Source organism: Marmota flaviventris, chromosome 12, assembly GCF_047511675.1.
Source record: "Marmota flaviventris isolate mMarFla1 chromosome 12, mMarFla1.hap1, whole genome shotgun sequence".
Taxonomy (NCBI): domain Eukaryota; kingdom Metazoa; phylum Chordata; class Mammalia; order Rodentia; family Sciuridae; genus Marmota; species Marmota flaviventris.
In genome coordinates this window covers 102,754,252-102,774,331 of record NC_092509.1, presented here as the reverse complement: position 1 = coordinate 102,774,331, position 20,080 = coordinate 102,754,252, and positions in this window count along the sequence as shown.

Sequence of the window (20,080 nt, the reverse complement as noted above, 5' to 3'; positions counted from 1 at the left end):
TTCAATGAGATAATATCAGAAAATTTCCCAAGCATGAAGAAAACCAAATACAAGAGGCTTATAGGACACCATATGTGCAAAATTACAACAGATCTACACCAAGGCATATTATAATGAAAATGCCTAGCATACAGAATAAGGGTAGAATTTTAAAAACTGGAAGAAAGAGAAATCATATTGGGGAGACCAATTCGTATCTTGGCAGATTTTTCAACCCAGACCCTCAAAACCAGGAGATCTTGGAACAACACATACCAAGCTCTAAAAGAAAGTGGATGCCAACCAAGAATCTTAATTCCAGCAAAACTAAGCTTTAGATTTGATGATGAAATAAAACCTTCCATGATAAACCCAAAAGTTAAAAGAATTTATAACTAGAAAGCCTGAACTACAGAACATCATCAGCAAAGTATTCCAAGAAGAGGAAATGAAAAACAATGATGAAAATCAGCAGAGTGAGGGATCACACTAAAGGAAAATCTAACCAGAGGAGAAACCAAGTCACATTAAATACCAAAAATAAACAAAAATGGCTGGGAATACAAATCATGTCTCAATAATAACCCTGAATGTTAATGGCCTAAACTCACCAATCAAAAGACATAGACTAGCAAATTGGATCCCAAAAAAAAAAAAAAAAAAAGACCCAACATTATGCTGCCTCCAAGAGACTCCTCTCATAGAAAAAGACATCCACAGACTGAAGGTGAAGGGTTGGGAAAAATCAAACCACTCACGTGGACTGCAGAAGCAAGAAGGGGTTTCCATCCTCGTATAAAATAGAGCAGACTTCAAACTAAAGTCAATCAAAAAGAATAAAGAAGGACACTACATACTACTCAAGGGAACCATACACCGACAAGACTTAACAATTATTAATATATATGTGCCAAACAATGGAGCATCTACATCCATCAAACAAACTTTTCTCAAGTTCAAGAGAAAAATAGACCACAACACAATAATTTTGTGACTTTAACACACCTCTTTCATCACTAGATAGATCTCCAAACAAAAGCTGAGCAAAGAAACTATAAAACTCAATAATACAATCAATAACTTAGACTTAACTGACATATATAGAATATTTCATCTTTCAACAAGAGAATACACTTTCTTCTCAGCAGCACATGGATCCTTCTCTAAAACAGACCAAATACTATGCCATAAAGCAATTCTTAGTAAACATAAAAAAGCAGAGATACTACCCTGCATTCTATCAGATCATAATTGAATGAAATTAGAAATCAATGATAAAATAAGAAATAAAATCCACTCCAACACCTGGAGACTAAATAATATGCTACTAAATGAATAATGGGTTACAGAAGACATCAAAGAGGAGATTTAAAATTTTTTAGAGGTGAATGAGAACACAGATACAACATTTCAAAATCTCAGGGACACTATGAAAGCAGTTCTAAGAGAAAAGTTAATTGCATGGAGTTCGTTCCTTAAAAGAAGAAAAAGTCAACAAATAAATGACTTAATATTACATCTCAAAGCCCTAGAAAAAGAAGAACAAATCAACACCAAAAGAAGAAGAAGACAGGAAATAATTAAAATCAGAGCTGAAGTAAATGAAATTGAAAACAATTGATAGAACAAAAAGTTGAGTCTTTGAAAAAATAAATAAAATTGACAGATCCTTAGCCATGCTAATGAAGAGAAGGAGAGAGAGAACTCAAATCACTAACATATGTGATGAAAAAAGAAATATCACAACAGACACTATAGAAATACAGAAGATAATTAGAAATTATTTTGAAAACTTGTACACTAATGAAATAGAAAATATAGAAGGCATCAACAAATTTTTGAGTCATATAATTTGCCCAAATTGAATCAGGATGAGATACACAATTTAAACAGATCAATTTCAAGTGACAAAATAGCAGACACCATCAAAACTCTACCAACCAAGAAAAGCCCAGGACTGGAGGGATACACAGCCAAGTTCTACAAGACCTTTAAAGAAGAACTAAAACCAATACTCTCCAATTTACTTCAGGAAATAGAAAAAGAGGCAGCACTTCCAAACTCATTCTATCAGGCCAATATCACTCTGATTCCAAAACCAGGCAAAGACACATCAAAAAAAAGAAAACTTCAAACAAGGCCCATCATCAGAGAAAATGCCAGTTTATTGAGGAACAGCTCTGCATATTTATAGAGCCAGAGGTGGTTTGACAGTTATGACAGTTTAATGGTTGAACAGTTTAACAGTTGGCATGGGGTGCTTTCTGATTGGTAGGTATGGATCATGTGAGCCAGCAGGGCTAGTCTGATTGGTGGATAAGCATCATGTGAGCCAGCAGGGCTAGTCTGATTAGTGGGTAAGGATCAGGTGAGCCAGCAGGGCTAGTCTGATTAGTGGTAAGGATCATGTGAGCCAGCAGGGCTAGTCTGATTGGTGGGTAAGGAACATGTGAGCCAGCAGGGCTCACCATTGGACAGCTCTTCTCAGGGGATGGGGAAGTTAGTCTTTGGAGCCAGGGCAACTCCCAACAAGACCAATATCTATAATTAACATAGATGCAAAAATTCTCAATAAAATTCTAGAAAATCAAATACAAAAACATATCAAAAAAATCATGCACTACAATCTGAAAGAAAAAACTTCCAACAAAGAATACTAACCCCAGAAAAGTGATCCTTAAAAAATAATGATATCCTTAAAAAATAAAATGTTTGCAAGACAAGCAAAGAGGAGGGAATCCATCACCCCTGGGCAGCCCAACAAGAATGCTTGTGGGAATCCATGTTAGAAGCAGAAGGACCAAAGACAGCAAAGTGCAGAACTCATCAACAGAGCAGATACACGAGAGAGAGGAAAATGAAATTCGACCATACAAATAACCACCAAGCCACAACAATGAACAAGAGAGGAAGAAAAGAACAAATCATATGCAAAACAAGGCAGAAAAAATTAACAGGAGCATGTTCCTACTTATGAGCAATAACCTTGCACATAAACAGATTAAATTCCACAATTAAAAGATTTAGATGAATTAATTGGATAAAAAATAAGACCAGATGATGTTGTGCTCAAAAGAAACTAATTTCACCAGCAAAGACATCCAAGGACTGAAAGTGAAGAGACGGAAAAAATACATACCACAAACGGAAACCAAAAACAAGCAGAAGTAGCTATTTTTATATCAGATAAAATAGACTTTAAGTCAAACATTTTAAAAGGGAGACAAAGAAGGTTCCTATAGAGTGATAAATGGACAGCTCAGCAAAAGGAAATAACAGTTGTACATACACATGCATCCATGATGAGACAGCCAGTCACATAAAGCCAACGTCACTGGACCTAAGGAAAAGAGGTTTCAATATCTTAATAGTGGGGACTTCAGTGCCCACTCCCATCAATGGACAGATCATCCAGACAAAAAAAAATGAACAAAGAAACATTAGAGTCAAACTACACTATAGAACAAGTGGACCTAACAAAAGTTTACAGAAAATTCCATCCCACCGATGCAGAATACACGTTCTTCTCATCAGAACATGAGACAGTCTCCAAAATAGGTCATTAGGCCACAAACAAGTCTCAAAATATTATTTTTTAATTTGAGGTTATGGCTTGTACTTTATCTGACCACAATAGAATAAAATTAGAAATCAACAAGAAGAACCCTGTAAGTTACACAAACACAAGGAAATCAAACAACATTCTCTTGAATGACCAGTGAATGAAAAACTTGATATTCGTGTGCAGGAAAAAGAAACCAGACCCTTATCTCTCACTGTATAAAAAAAAAATCAACTCAAAATAGTTCAAAGACTTAAATCTAAAATTCCAAACTGTGAAACTACGAGGACAAAAACATAGGAAAATGCTTCAGGACATAGGTATAAACAACAACAACAAAAAAGATGTATGTGACCCCAAAAAAGGACAGACAATAAAAACAATACTTGACAAATAAGTCTGCATAAAACTAAAAAGCTTCTGTTCAGAGTGAAGAGATGAACTACAGAAAGAGAGAAAATACTTGCCAACTATTTATCCCAGAAGAGGTTGATATCTGGAAGATATAAAGAACTCAAACAACTCAACAACAACCACAACTAAGTCCGATTTTAAAATGGGCAAACCATCTAAATAGCCATTCCTCAAAAGAAGATATGACATAACCAACAAGTATGTGAAAAACACTCAGCATCATTGAACATAAGGGAAATGGAATTCAAAACCACAATGAAATATCTCACTCCAGATAGAAGGGCTATCATCAAAACGTCAAAAAAATAACCAATTCTGGTGAGAAGGGAGAGAAAGGGGAATTCTCATACACCACTGGTGGGAATGTACATGGGCACGGTTATTTGTGGAACACAGTATGGATGGTCCTCATTAAAAATAGATCTACTATGCAGTCCCTCAATCCCACTACTGGGCACAGATCCAAAGCTGATGAAATCAGAATATCAAAGGGAAAGCAGCACTCCCATGTGTCTTGCAGCACTATTCACAATAGCCAAGACATGCTGTCAGGCCAGGTGTCCACGGACAGATGAACAGATGAAGAAAATGAGGTGTACAGACACAGTGGAATATTATCCAGCCATCAAAAGGATGCGATCCTGTCATTTGCAGCAACATGGGTGGAACTGGAGGGCATTGTCTTACATGAACTAAGCAGGCACAGAAAGACAAGGACTACACGTTCTCACTCACATGTGGGAGATCTGATGTCTTAGAAGTGGAGAGCAGAAAAGTGATTACCAGAGCCTGGGAAGGGGGTTGGGAAGGTGGATATGGTGAGGATGGTTAACATGTACGAGGTACGGCTGGAGAGGAGACATAGCTTCCGGTGTTCTCTAACACAGTGGGGTAGCTGTGGCTGAAAACAATTAATCATATATTTCAAAATAGCTGGTAGAGAGGATGCTGAGTGTCCTCAACACAACAGAATGATAAACTTCAGGAGGAATGGACATACCAGTAACCCCGACCTGATCATTACACACTGTATCCATGAATTGAAATGTCAGTGCATACCCCACAAATATGCACAACTGTTAAAAAAATAAAAATACATTTAAAAAAAAGGAAAACAGTATTAGTAACATTAAATGTCTATTTTAAAGCCAAAACAAAATTTATTTTGTGGGTGTCAGGAGGCAGGTCAAAGACACATTCTGAATTATTCTCCCCATGCCCCAGTCAAAAGGCACAGCATGTTCACGGGCCTGAGAGGTTGGAATAATCAATGCCCGTGTTGTCCTGGGGCTGATTTGCCACAGAACACTATAGAATTACTTCACTTACTACTAACCGGCCTTCTGTGCTTTGCAAGAAGAATTTCCAAATCCTAGCCTGCCCAAACCCACAGCAAAGCTTCTGTGACTACACTCTGTTCCTGTGAAAGTCCAGCTGGTGTGAACTTCCAGCCACAACAAAAGCCCAACTAGTATAAGACTTAAAAGTGCCCTTTAGTGCATCACCTGACCTAATTTTGTAATGCCCTGGGCAATTCTTCATGCCAAAGTGTATATCTCCTTCATCGGGCAGATGAAGCCAATGGAAAAGTGCACAAACTCCAGTTTTCCCCAAAGAGTGCGTCATCCATCCTGCCTTGAGCCCATTACCATGTTTGGCAAGTGAGGCTCCTTGCTTGCACATCAGACAGCTTAGCCACGGAGCAGAGAAGGGTGAGCTCTGGCCACAAAGTCGTAGGTCAGAAGAGGGGCCAGCGGCTTTCAAACAATCCCCTAGAGGGCTTTCTTTGACATAGATCACAGAGCCCCACCCTGAGTTTCTGATTCAGTGAGTCCCAAGTAAAGCCTGAGAATCTTCAGTTCTAACAAGGTTTCAGGTGAGGTGGATGCTGCTGACCCTGAACCACACTTGGAAGAGGACCCTAGACTAGACCAAAGAATAAACCAGTATTTGTCCAGCATCTTCTGCCCAGTATTTTGCAACATAAAGAAGTTTGAAAAATAGGTTTGGGTCTCTTCCTGGGAATTCCCTAATTTGTAGGTTCTCTATGCTTCATATAAGCCCAGAGAACAAGAGACAATCAATTCCACTTGCATTTTCTGATAGATACACACCCATAGCAATTAGGATTTGAAAAAGTGTCATCAGACAAGTTAGGGTACTGAGTGTTCTTCCAACAGTTTTCGTTTCCTGTTTGTTCTTTGCCTGCTTTCTTGCCTATTTGTTTAGTGTCTGATTCTGAAGGGGTAAACATAAATGGAAAAAGCAGGGTCCCTGCAGAAAGAGGCCCGGAAATCTACTGAAGGAAACGAGATGCATCCGGGTAGGCTGATTGCCAAGCCTCGGGATGATTGTTTACTGCCTTCCCCTACTGAAGGCAAGTTTCCCAAGATCAGGGGTGACTGTCTGTTTTTCTCTCGGAGGCATCCCAGGTACCTAGAACGGGAAGGCAAACTCTCCCACAGATGGACAGGTTGCAAAGATCTCTGGCCCTGTGAGTGTAGGCTCCCTCTGCAGCTACTCAACTGGCCTTCACCTGAACAAAGCAGCCACCCATGGTGCATGAAGTGGGTGCAGGTGAGGTCCAGTAAAACTTCATGAGCACTGAGACTTGAACACAATATAATCTTCACACGTCACAGCAGATTCTTTCCTTTTTATTTTTTTTTTTCCGACTGCTTAAAAATATAGAAGCCATTCTTAGCTCACAGACCTCACTAAAAGGCAGCGGGCTAGATTTGGCCCACAAGCCCCAGACTGCCGACCCTGATTTAGAACACAGCTGGGGTCCAAGTGCAAGTCGTGTGCCAAAATACTTGAGCGCACTTGAAACTGGCGTGCCACGTTCAGTGTGGTAAACACGCCGTATGTGATCCTTCCTGTATGTGCTACTGATGTGTTGCCAAGGGCCTTGTGGCTTTGCACACCACCAGTGTGGCTCGTCTGGGTGGGCGAGACTGGCATAATGAAGGGTTCTCAAGTTTCCACAGATGGCAAACAATCATGATGCCAAACTCCTCACCCCTCTCCCACTGTTCCTCAGCAGTACCAAGCCAGCCTCAGCACGATCTCGGATTTAGTTTTATTATAGTCTTAAAAAAATTGACAGAACTAGGAATTGGACAGGTCATGGGATGTGTGCGCCTTCTGCTGTCACTCGCGCTGGGAAGAAGGGACGCTGCACAGAGCACAGCTGTGCGTCACAGGACCTAGAGAGCCTCTCAACACCGCATCCCCCAGCCCCACCGTGGAACAGAGCACTGGGGGACGGAGGCGGGGGCCGCATGGGTCCCCACGCTGCCCCGCACCTCAGGGTGACTTCCTCAGACACTCTTCTGGCCTACGACTGAACTAGACACGCACAATCCCACACAGATTCACACAAAGGAAGTAGGTCCTTGGCATACAGTAAGTGCTCCATAAATACCTGAATGAATGAACATACTGGTGGCTCCAAACTACTTACCCTGCCTACTCCTGTCCCCCAGGGCAGAAACATGAGCTATTTATTGTGCCAGGCCTGACCACTGTTTTTTAAACAGAGCTAATGTTTATTTAGACAGAAAGTCTGGGTCACACCCAAGTCCAGGGAAAATGACCAAGTCAGGTTGTTTTTCATCCGTCACCTCTAGCAGGGACCCAAGGCAGAAAATCCTCTAGGAAGTGGTAAACATGAGTCTGGGTGGAGATCAAACCTGAGGTAGAGAAGTGTTAGGAATGGACGCCTCAGATGTGGATGGGGCCACCCAGGGGTGACACAGTGGGCAGTGGGGGGGGGGGGGGTGACACGAAGTTCATCATGGTCGTGAGTGAGCTCCGTACACCTAACACTGGTGACTAGAGAGAGCCCCAGAGCCCCAGACCAGTGTCGGCCCATGCAGGGCAGAGTCCCAGGGAGCAGGGGAGCGACAGCACCCTCCCTGGCCCATGTGCACAGCCCCCACCCCTCTGTGGGCCACTCACTGCTCAGACATCCCCTGAGAGCCCCTGCTGTGCTCCCGGAACCTACAAGGAGCCTGGCCCGCAGAGCGGACTGGGCACCACAGGCCTGCACTGAAAGCTTCTCCAGTAAAAAATTTAAACTTTTTATGTTGGCACACAGGTGAACATGATTCAGGCTGAATTCGTTGTTGCATTTTTTTATTGTTGTATTCATTGTTTCTTTTGAATTTAAAAGGAATGAATATTAAAATATTTCTGTGAGCTCCCCAGGGAGAGGGCTCTTCTTCCTGCCTTCCAGCCGCTTGTCCTGATGACTCGGGGGCTGAGCAAGGAAAGTGGGGATGGGGCTGATTCCAGGTGTGAATACCCCCCTGGCCTGGGGTGAGGAGGTGCAGAGACAGCAGCAGCCAGTAGAGGGGTGCTGGTTGAGGAAGGGGTCTGGCTGAGGGTCAGTGGGCAGAAGGGCAAGGCAGGAGGAAGGGGGGAGGACTGCATGTGAGTGCCAGCTGCTGCAGCCCCCATGGGATAAGGAGGAGGACCATGCAGGGAGCAAGGTGACCATGGTGCCCCTGTGGGACCACCATGGGGGGAATGGGACTCAAGAAAGAGAGGAGACAGAAGAAACAGCCCCGCATGGACAGTCTGGCCCAAGCAGGACGGGGAGGACATTAGCAGCATGGGGTGGGGGTGGGGGGGTCAGAGCCTGAGAAGGAGGAATCAAAGGAACTTTGGTCAAAACTTCTCACAGTCAGAAAAAGGACTTACAGACCTGGAAGGAGAGAAAACTAAAACGACTCAGGATCAGTATGAACTCATGCTCCTCAGTGTACATGAACATATCTAAAACACAGATAGAACTCAGATAGGCCGGGGTGTGTGTGTTCCCAGCTCTGCTCCTACAGAGGGGCTGGGAGCAGCGATACCTCAACAGCAGTGTTGAGTTACTGTCCACTGTTTGATTTCTGCTGTGGACCAAATGCTTGTGCCTCCTCAAAGGTCACCTATTGAAATCCTAACCCCCAAAGTGATGGCATTAGGAGGAGGAGCCTGCAGAGAGGTGACCGCGTCATGAGGATGGGGCCCTGTTGAGTGGCAAAGGTGCCTTTGTCAGACAGGCCCCAGGGAGATGGCTTGCCCCTTCCGCCATGTGAGGGCACAGCCACAAACCAGTGGACAGTAACTCAAGAGGGCCCTCTCCCAAACTCAACCACGCTGACAGCCTGATCTTGGACATTCTGTCTGAGAAACGAATTTCTGTTGTTTATAATCCATTCAGGCTATGATATTTGTTATAGCAGCTCAAACAGACTCATACAATTTCTAAATACTATTCTCTACTAAAAGGGAGCATAGATGTCCAGAGGATGTAAAGACAATTACAAGAGAAGCTTAGATTACTTTGTCCTGGAAAGCAAGGAAGTCTGCAGAGAATGATAGGGACCTTAGCCAAATCAGGGACAATTTGATGAAAACAGATTTGAACTCAATGAATAAAATCAGACTCTATAAGGAGTTGATCAATTGTTTAATAGGGAAAAGAGAAACATTTTCTTTACAACAGAATGCCAAATAATAAAAGTACAACAAATGATTAGAAAATTTCTAGCAACCATCATGATGATATTGATTGAGACAAGAATAAATGATTACCAACTCTAATGGGTGAATGTTTGGTGCAGACTGCACATTTTAAATAGTCTCAATGTACTTCCACAAAATATTTACTAATTATAAAGGAGAAAGAATTAAATGGAGAAGTCAGACGCAGTGGTATATGCCTGTAATCCCAGAGGCTCAGGAGGCTGAGATAAGAGGATCAAGAGTTCAAAGCCAGCCTGGGCAACTTTGCAGGGACCTAAGCAACTCAGTGAGACCCTGTCTCTAAATAAAATACAAAAGGGGCTGGGATGTGGCTCATTGGTTAAGCGCCCCTCAGTTTAATCCCTGGTACCAAAAAAAAATTAAATGGAAAATCTTTAAATTTTTACAGGTAAAGCCAAAGATGACATGATTATTACTGAACTATGGGATTTCCTGAAGGACATCAGCTTTTGGTGCTCTGACATATTCTTAGAGAGGTATTTTTTTCTGACATAGAACATGGCACCCCTGTACAGAACTGGTAGACCCTGAGAGTCTGAGCTGGGAGGACACTGGTTGCCCTGGTGGAAGGAGGGGGAAGCAGGAGATGGAAGAGCTTCTGCCGTCCCACCTGTGACCTGATCCCATTCACCCTCCAGCTAAACATTCAGGATTTGTGCTCTTCTCTGTATACATGCTATATTTCAACAGAATTTAAATTTAAAATAAAAAAGACAGTGTTTGGTCTTTGAAAAATTCACAATCCACCATAAATACGAGATGATGGATGATAATTCTGTCACAGTTTCTTATCTTTCACCCACAAATCAACAGTGAATCATCGAGCTAACCTGCTATGAAACCCTGGGTCTGAGGTTGAACAGGAATTCAAGGGAGAAGGTCACTGGGGCCCAGAAGAGTCAAAAACACACCCAACTCACCAACTTCCTCTGTCATCTTCTCAACCAAAAGTGGTAAGTGTATCAAGATCAAATTTTGCTGCTTCATTATGGCCTCCTTCAAAATGTGAGGGATATTTAGAAGCTGTTTATTCTGAAGGGACTGGGTTCATTTAAAAGGCCCCAGTGATGGTCTTACCAGTATGGCTTTGTCCAAGAGGTCCCCGTGGTCTGGAATCTAAGCAATGCTGGCCACCAGCAGTCCAGAGGATGTTGGTCAAAGAAGAAATGGCACCCCTGTTCCTGTGTCGGCAGGGGGAGGTTGCAGGGATGCACTCCCCACGGGAACACCAGCCAAGTGCTCCTCACCAAGGGGGATTTTCACCTAGACAGGTGGCCCCCGCACCTAGAAAGCACCGTCAGGGTACTAGCACACAGTCCCCCTCCCCGGAACAGGCTCCTTGCCTCCCACAATGGCTCTGCCTTTCTAAGTCCCTCTCAGGCCTTAACCTGGCGATCCTGTTACAACATGGGCTCCTGCTGGGGCCGGGTGAGAGTCTGCTTTTCTTACTGGTTGACCACTGGCCTTAAAGCCCAGCCCTCAGCCCATGCATAAGCTTTGACAGATGAATTTGCTGAGCTTCTTTACAGTTTGCAATTCATTTCCTTGCTCTACGTAATCAGTTAGTTCGTGTCATTTATTTATTCCTTCACGGTTCCGCAAGCATGAACAGAAGGAGGGCCTGTCGCTGGCGAGACTTCTCGCGCCTCTGCCCTTCTCAGCTTTAGATGCTCACGGTCCTGCACCGAGACCTTGGCTCCCGCTCTTCCAACTGACGTGACTTTGGGGCAAATTACTTAACTTCTGTGAACCTCCTTCCTCATCTATAAAATCACAACGATGATATTTACTTTATGCTGCTCGTATCCAGTACAATGCAGCCCGGGAGGTTGACAGAACCCAGCACTGTTCACACCCAGGGCGGGGAAAGAAGGCAGAGCCACGGCCAGGGCAGTGAAGGGCATCGAGGGACGTCCCCCTGGCAGCCCTGGTGAGGGCCTTGCCTTGGCAGGTAGGGCTGGTAAACAGGAGTGGGCAGGCAAGAGGAGCAGGAGGACAGAGAGAGACAGAGGCACAGACAGATGCAGAGTAGCCGTTGCTGCTTTCCAATTCCTGGTTCTCACTTCTGTGAGTGAAGCCCCACTTTCTATTTAGGGGTTCTGCAGATTCCCCGGTATCTTTGGGGGAACTTGTCCTTTTTGGCCACCTGGCATTGTGAACTTCCTATCAGTTTGGGGAAGTCCCCACCCGTGGATCTTGGTGAGAGGTGGAATCACCTCCCACTCTCAGTGCTGGGAGCGCCAGGGCTTGTTCCCAGCTCTCCCGGCAGCAGGGATGCTGACAGGTGACCTAGGTTCCACCGGGGAGCTAGCACTGCTCTGGAACTGCAGGGTCACGAGGCACAGTCATCCTGTGGGACCAAGAGGCAGAAGAATCCAGTCCACCTGTGCTGGTGCCGTCCAGCCCTCGTGGTGTCCAAGGAGCAAGGCAGGAGTGATGACCAGCAGCACGGCCCTATGGTCTTCATGTACCAGTCTGTGACATTTGACCCTTTCGCCCAGCTACAAGGCCCCAAATCTGATGCTCAAGCTTCCTGACAATCCTGTGCCTTATGCTGTCTATATATTAATAGTTCTTTTTGAGCCTAAATCGGTCAGAGCTTACTGACGGTGCGGGACACCAGCAGCCCTGGCTGACACCGGCAGTGCGGTAGTGAGGCTCTCGAACGTCCCCCCAGGCCCTTGTGTTACAGGCTGGTCCCCAGCTTGGCACTACTGGGCATGGTGGAGACTTTAAGATGCGGGGCCTGGCAGAAGGCTTTAGGTAACTGGGGTCTCTGCGCTGGACACTGTGCCCACACTGCAGAAGAGAAGCAGAGGTGCCCACCCCTCCTTCTCCCTTCTCTGTTTTGCTTCACTCGGCTTCTGGGCCACCAGGAGGCAAGCAGCTGCTCCACCGCCAAGCGCTGCCTCGCCTCAGCCCAGGCAGGAGCAGGCAGGAGCAGGCAGTGCCGACGTGCTGGGCAGAGGATGGTGCGAGCCTTGGGTGGACGGAGCAGGATCTCCTGAGATCACATCCTGTTACTCAGAGCAGGCATACGGTTTAAGAGGAATTGTTTATTCCTGGGATTTTCCACTTAATAATTTTGGAATAAAGTTTACAGGCATCTGAAACCACAGAAATGAAAACCACAGATAAGGAGGGACTAGTGAGTGGCACTCAAGTTTCACATTAAGTCCTCGACACAGGAATCGAGGAGTCGGGGGGGGGGGGGGTCCTGCCATCAAGAGAGGATCACACTCCAGAGGGTTCGACAATGAAGGTGATTTTCTCATAGCTTGGAGGCAAGATGTCCAGGATCAGCAGGTCAGAGACTTCAGTCACTGGAGGACTACCTTCCTGGCCTACAGGTGGTCACCTTCTTGTTGGGAGCTGCTCTGGAAATACATGCCCATTAGTCCCAAGCAAGAGATTCTGAACAATTATTGCACCCCACAATAACTCGGTCTTTACTTCCACTTGGATGATGAGGTGTGGCTCCAGGAGTAGACGTCCCCTGGTGGGGTTGAGTTATACTCACCTGTTCCTTTGTAATCCTACCCAGTGCCCGTTTTTGGATAGAATGTTCTAAGAAACAGCGTCCCCCAAGAAAAGCAAACTTCTATTAAAAGAAAAAAAAACTCCAGAATGTGCACCCCTCCCCCTCTCTCGACAGCCTCTTATGACTTTCTCTTGTCCCCCTTGTGGGAGTCAAAGGACAGGGGCCGGGGAAGCCATCCTGAAGCTCATATAAAAAAATATTCAGTGTCCATGTGGTATTTTGCATCACCCCAAATTCATACAAGTGACTTTTGTTCCATTTTGCCTGCACTGGACAGGGGTCAGCAGATTGGCGCCCAACGTGGGGCATCCGTTGTGAATTTGGCGAGTTCACTTTGGTTGAGCACACTTCAAAAATTCAGAATAACGTTGGACTGTGTTGTGAGAGAAAACAGGTTGCAGACAGAGAGTAAGGGATGCTAATCAGTAACATGGGGAATTCATCATCTTCAGAGAGAGAAATCTACTTCATAATCATGGTGATGTTAACTAATCGTAGGAGAAAACAGATGAAGAGAGCCCAGCTCACTCAATTCCTAAAAGTAGTCAATGGTGTCTGTCTGTGGTTTTGTGAGGAAGAATTGCCTAATTTGCGTGCATGGGAGAGACTAGGTAGAAAGGTGGTTAAAGGTTGCCTCTCCACTAAACTACCTAGAAGTACAATAGAGAATATTTAGAAAGTCTAGACTGCCTTAGAAATGTGTCTATTCCCAGACCGAGAAGAGGACCACTGGTCCCCCAGGGAATTGTTGGAAGGGCTGCAGAATACAATTAGGAACCTTTGAACATGGCAAACAGCCTTGTGTCCCAAGACGAATTTGTCTGACTGTGCCTGGACTAAGGGCAGAGTCAAGTCACGCCAGTCTGTAGCTCGTAAACCTCAGACAGAAAGCCTCGGGTCAAGACCCAAGACTATTCAAATTACAGCAGATCAGGGCCCAGAGAGTGATTCACACGTGTCATCGAAACTTGCTGGGAGGGCATGTGCTGGAGACACCATAGCCTGGAGTGTCAGGAAGGGAAATCCAAGATGGAAGGAGGAAACTGCACAGGGAAATTCCAGAGATTCCCAGCTGAGGGGTTCGGAGAATTCCCAGTCCAATGGAGAAATGATGAACCCAGCCTAATTCCATCTTAAGATTGGGAGCCATCTCACCACAAAGTCATGAAAGTTAATTTGTTTTACTATAAATTACTGTGATTTCTAAACTTGCTTGGAATGCCTGCCCATACCTGGAACTCACCCACGCCTAGTTTTCCCTGACCAGATAACAACCCTCTCTGAAACCCTAATGGCACCTCATAGTTGGGAACTAAATTTACTCCCTAAGTGCTGAACCATTTAGTCCATTAACCTACTACCTGCCTTTGTATTATGCTTGTCAAAATCCTGTTATCTCTAAGTTCTCAAGACACCCCCCTCTTGCAACTTTTTGTGCTATAAAACTGCGCTCCTGGAGAGCTGGAGTACTGTTCTCTAACCCAGGGATTTGGGAGAGACAGTCCCGGCTGGTCAGGATTACAAGCTTGCTTTAATTTGATTTAAAATTGGAGTCGGTGGTCTTTTCTTTGCATTGTGGCTTAACAGAAAGTGAGCTGGAAATGAGTTTTGGTAATTATGGAGATCAAACTGGATGGATTTTTGCAATGAACAAGCCAAAGGAAATCTCAGACATGGTATTGATAGCCCCGTAAAGATGCTAACTGGAACGGGATCATTTGCAGATTTAGAGCAACAGTTAAATTATGATTTGCCAACTTATGATCGGTTGGTACATATGCTAGGAGAGCCTGTAGAGATAAAGGTGAAAAATAAAGGTGAAAAAAATTTCACCAAATAAAGGTGAAAAAAATTTAGATTTCAGTCAGATCCGGCAGGGACCAGAGGAGAAATTCTCGATTCTGTGGCACACCTTTACCAGAGAGCTAATAGGACCACTGGTGACTCAAATGCACTGGAGGTTTGGGTCAAACAATCAGCTTTTGAAAATGCCAATAAAGTCTGCCATCGGAAAAAAAGGAACTGTTTCTGAATTTATTCACCTTTGTTCTGACGTGGGTCCCATGCAATAACAAGGTTTGACTATCGCTGCGGCTTTAAAGCAAGTTTTATGGCTCCAGTCTAGGAGACGCCATTCTCAGTGGCAATGTTTTAACTGTGGTAAGGCTGGGCACCTGGCTAGGGACTGTGGGTCGCCACACAGCCGGGGAGATCACCTGGTTCATGCTGATGCCGTTGGAGAGGTGACCACGTTGGAGAGGTGACCACGTTGGAGAGGTGACCACGTGGCATGGGGAGGCTCTGGCAGACACAGCAGAAGTGGCAGGCCACTGTTCGTGGCTTCACTGCCATCGGCACTGTCACCACCAGGCCTGCCTCAGCCCCGCCAAACAGTGGGGGCCTTGCAGTTTACACCGGAACAGGAGCTGCAGGCTCACAGTCAGACGGCATCAAGACTAGCCCAGCCAGCCCGGCATTACTATCCTTCTGGGTGTTTCTGCATCATGGTTGGAGAGCTTGGGACTGCGACCAGCCATGGGACTAATTTTAACTCCTGAAATGGGCCCATAACAAATCCCTACAGAGATCCACGGGCCAATACCATGTGATGGGACGAAGCAATTGAACTCAAAGAGGAACGCAGGTGTTGCCAGGTGTCATTGATCCAAATTTCGAAGGAGAGATCAGGGTTACAGTTCAAACGAATTGCATATTCAGCTTTCTCCAAGGGATGTGGTAGCACAATTCAGAGTCACTCCTCAGCCCCTGGTGAAAACCTGAGTTCCAGGTCCCGGGACGGGGCGTACTGGGCTCCACTGGTTAGACAGGAGCGCCCTCTGTTGGATCTTAAAATCAACCATAAAAATTTCAGAGGTGTGCTCCACACAGAAGCAGACAAGTCGGTTATTTCTAGCAGGTACTGGCCAAAGAAGTGGCCTTTACACATTGCACCTGTCAGCTTAGAAGGGATTGGCCAAATTTCTCAACCTGCTCAGTATCTTTGGTTGGAGTATAAAGACAGGAATTCTCGAGCCTTTAAGCCCTATGTCCGAGACACTTTGCCAGTAAATTTATGGGGTTGAGATATTCTAAGCAGCTTGGGCTTGTTATTAATAACTCCAAACTCCATTGTATCATCTCAGGGACTTAATCAAAAAATTATTTCTCCTAGGAAATTTGGAGGGAATTCACATGAAGGGTATTTACCTATAACCCAGTCTCCCCAGTGAAGACTACTTAATTCAGCCAGTCAAAATTTTTGGTAGGAGCACTGACTTTCTTCCCAGCCCAAAAAGCAGCAGAAAAGATCAACTGGCTTACAGAAGAGCCAATCTGGGTTTGTCAGTGGCCCTTAACAGGGGAGAAACTTAAAACAGCCAATATGTTGGTCCAGGAACAACTTCAGGCTACAATTGAAACCAATCGGACCTTCTTTTAGTCCGTGGAATACAAAAAGTCTGGTAAATGGAGGTTGTTGCAAGATGTCAGGGCGATTAATTGTGTTACCGAGCCCATGGGAAGCTTCAGCTATTGGGTACACACCATCACAAGAGTTATTCAATTTGTTTCATACTTTGCAGAAGACAGTTCAAATGCATCAACATCCATGTTTTATAGGCCATATACGGGCCCACACTGGTCTCCCAGGGCCTTTACCATCAGGTAATGATAAGATGGATAAAGTGGTTACTGTTTGTCAGCAAATGTCTTTGTGTGGCTGGGCACATGCTTCACATTCTTTACATCGTCTTATTCAAGGTACACAAAATGATCTTTTGGATCCTACCTCTTTAGCTGATCAAATACTTCAGGAGTAAAATGGCTCTAACCCTGGAAACATACTGAAACATTCTGTGTGTATATTATTGAACTGTTCTCTTTGCTATTAATCCTCTCTTGCATTGTCATCACAGGATGCCGTGCCTTCAGAGCAAGAATTCAGGAACTCGAAATAGCGACTCATCACCTACTTTTTCAAAGAAAGAAGGGGGAATATGTGGGAGCCGCTCTGGAAATACACACTCTTTAGTCCGGAACAAGAGGTACTGAACAATTATTGCGCCCTGCAGTAACTCGGGTTTACCTCTGCTCGGATGATGAGACGTGGCTCCAGGAGTAGGCGTCACCCACTGGGGTTGAGTTACACTCACCGGTTCCTTTGTAATCCTACCCAGTGCCCTTTTTCGGATAGAATGTCCTAAGAAACAGCATCCTCCAATAAAAGCCAACTCCAGAACGTGCACCCCCAACCCCCGTCAGCCTCTCGTGACTTTTTCTTGCCCCCCTTGTGGGAGCCTGAGGCCAGGAGCCAGGGAAGCCATCCTGAAACTCATATAAAAAGGTGCTCCGTGTCTGCATGGTATTTTGCATCACCCCAAATTCACACGAGCAGGACTTTGGTTCCGTTGCCCGTGCTGGTCGGGGGTCAACACCTCCTCGCTGACTTCATGTGGCCCTTCTTCTGTGGACGCAGAGTGGAAGAAAAATCCCTGATGTCTCTTCCTCTTCTGATAAAGACATTAGTCCTGTTGGACCAGGGACCCAGCCTCACAGCCTCCTCTACCTTAATTACCCCGTAGAGGCCCTGCCTCCAAGTAGTTAGGTGAGGGTTTAGGGCTTCTGTATATGAATTTGGGGAGGGGGGCACAATGTCGTCAATGTGGTGACTGTCTCAATATTGCAGAAGAGAAAAATGAGGTCAGAATCCTTTGTTCAGGGTCTAAATAAAGCCTTTATACTTCTCACTCTTGCTTTCAGTAGAAAGAATCAAAACCCTCGAAATTCAAGCTTATAAAGCACTAGAAGAAAAGTGTGTGGAAGTCGTGGCTGTAAGAGATGAAGGAATGTGAGATGAAGCCAGCCGGCCTGTCTAAAGGCCAGTCCTGAGCCCCGGGCTGGAAGAGCCCAGGTGTGTCCTTCAAATGCCCCCCGAGCCCCTGCAGTGTCCACGGCTGGCCCACTACCACTTCCTGTTGCTCTGGGTTCTGAGTTCAGGTCCCGACTCTCACAGATTTCATGAGTGCTGGCAAAGACTTCCTTCCTGACCAACTTGAGTCAGTCTCCTTTGACCTTCTTCTTCACTAGGCCTCACCCTTGGTCTGATGAGCCCAGTTTTGGCAATGAATCCCGCAGGCTCAGCCCATTTATTGAGCATTCCCAGCCACAAGACCCAGTCAAGGCCCTCTTCCTCCACACCTGATACCTAAGCACTTTCCTCTTGGTAATTTTCCATCCGCACCCCCCCCCCACCCTGACCACTGGCTGTGGGATCCTGCTCATTCCGGTTATGTTCGGGTTGAGTTTAACCTCTTACCTGTTGCAATAATCTTGGCCTCGAGCAACGGTCCTGAACAAAGTCCTTCTTGTTGTTTTTAACAGGTGTCAAATAACTTTTTTTTTTTCTTTAACGGTTTATTAGGAACAAAGGTACACCTCACATCTCTCTTTAGGTATCTCCACAACAATTCTGCCATAAAGAGCACTTCGCATGTGGCTTAACTGTCAAGGGGCAAGTTCGTGGGTGGAGCTAGGTGAGCTGGAGTCCAGTGGACAGTTACAGAGAGAAGTCAAAAGCACCTGGAGGCCCGAGAACAGCTGCTTCCCAACCTTCTGTGTTAGGAACTGAAGGACGAGGAGGGTAAAGGAGGAACCGGAGGCCTGATGCAGGGGCCGAACTCCACGGGAGCCACGTTCACTCTGTGGCTTTGGGCTGCTCTAGGGGCCAAGAGTATCAATCTTGGTAGTCCAGAGGGCCCTGGGTCCCCGGGACAGCATGTGACAGAGGGACCAAAGCTGGATGGTTGTTCTGGCCCGGCTTTGCTGCTCTTCACTGTGTGAGCCACGCCTCTCTGAGCTCAGCCTTCCTCGTGGGAAGGGGAGTTAGGACAACCCCCTCACAGTGCACAACCAGGATGCAGGGCGGAGTCTGCTCTTCCTTGGTAGCAGTGCTGGATACTCATTGAAAAGAATGCAAATGCTCCTTCTAGGTGGCCTTCAGGAGCTGGGTTGGTGCCTGCTTTGTCTGTCTTGCTTGGTCTGTGGTCTGAATGTACATCTGTGGGTCTAGGACGTTCTGGGAGAAACTGGAGCTTGGGAGAAAAGGAAGGTCACTCTTTGACTGCAGGTACAGGGAGCCCCAGCAGCCCACTGGCCGGACAGGGGCAGGTCCTGGAAGAAGGTCAGGGACTAACCAGGCTGAGAGACTGGCCCTTTTGGGGGCTGATGAACTGTCCAAATCAATGTCCAAAAAGGTGTAGCCAACTCTAGCCTCCCCTAGGTCGGGCCTCATCTCTGAAGGCAGTGGTCTTCTGGTGGGGGTGGGGAGGGGCAGGGTAGGTCTGGGCAGATGTAGGCCTGCACTGGAGGTGGGGGGTGGGGGGCTCAGCAAGGGAGCTCCAGAGGGTCTGCTCAATTGTTGCAGGAACCTGGCCTACAGTAGATGCATCCAAATTCCAAGAGAACCAGTCCTGGGGCTGGTCCTAGTAGGCAGGGCAGGCTACTAATGAGGTCCAGCCCCAGGGGCAGGTAACTGAAGCCTCTTCCTGGAACACAGAGGAGCCCTTCAGGGGGTCGAGGGAGAGACTGGGAGGGAAGGGGCCAGAGGGGTCCAAAGAGGTGACTGGGGTGGGGAGGCAGCGTGGAGACCCTCCCTGCAGTGCCCAAAGCTCTCCTGGCCTAGTAGCCCATCACATCCAAAACACTGCGTCACTTCATTAAGGACATGACAAAGGGTTGTCCCTGGTGGAAGGGAAGTATCCTTGGCACCCACTTTCCAAATCATCTTTTAATCATTGCAACCTGAGATTACATTATTCCCTCTAGTTTTTAGATAGGACATGTATTTCCCCAGGGGGCAGCATTTCCAAATTGTGTCCATGAATGCTAGTAACAATACTGAGAGATAAGGGGTAGCCAATTTTAAAACGTTTCTCTAACCGAATATGTTTGAGAAGTAATGCAGAGGAGTAGTAGTACATTCATGAGCACAAGAGAAATCCCACTAATCAATTTCCTAGTTCCACTTACTCCCTGAACGTCAA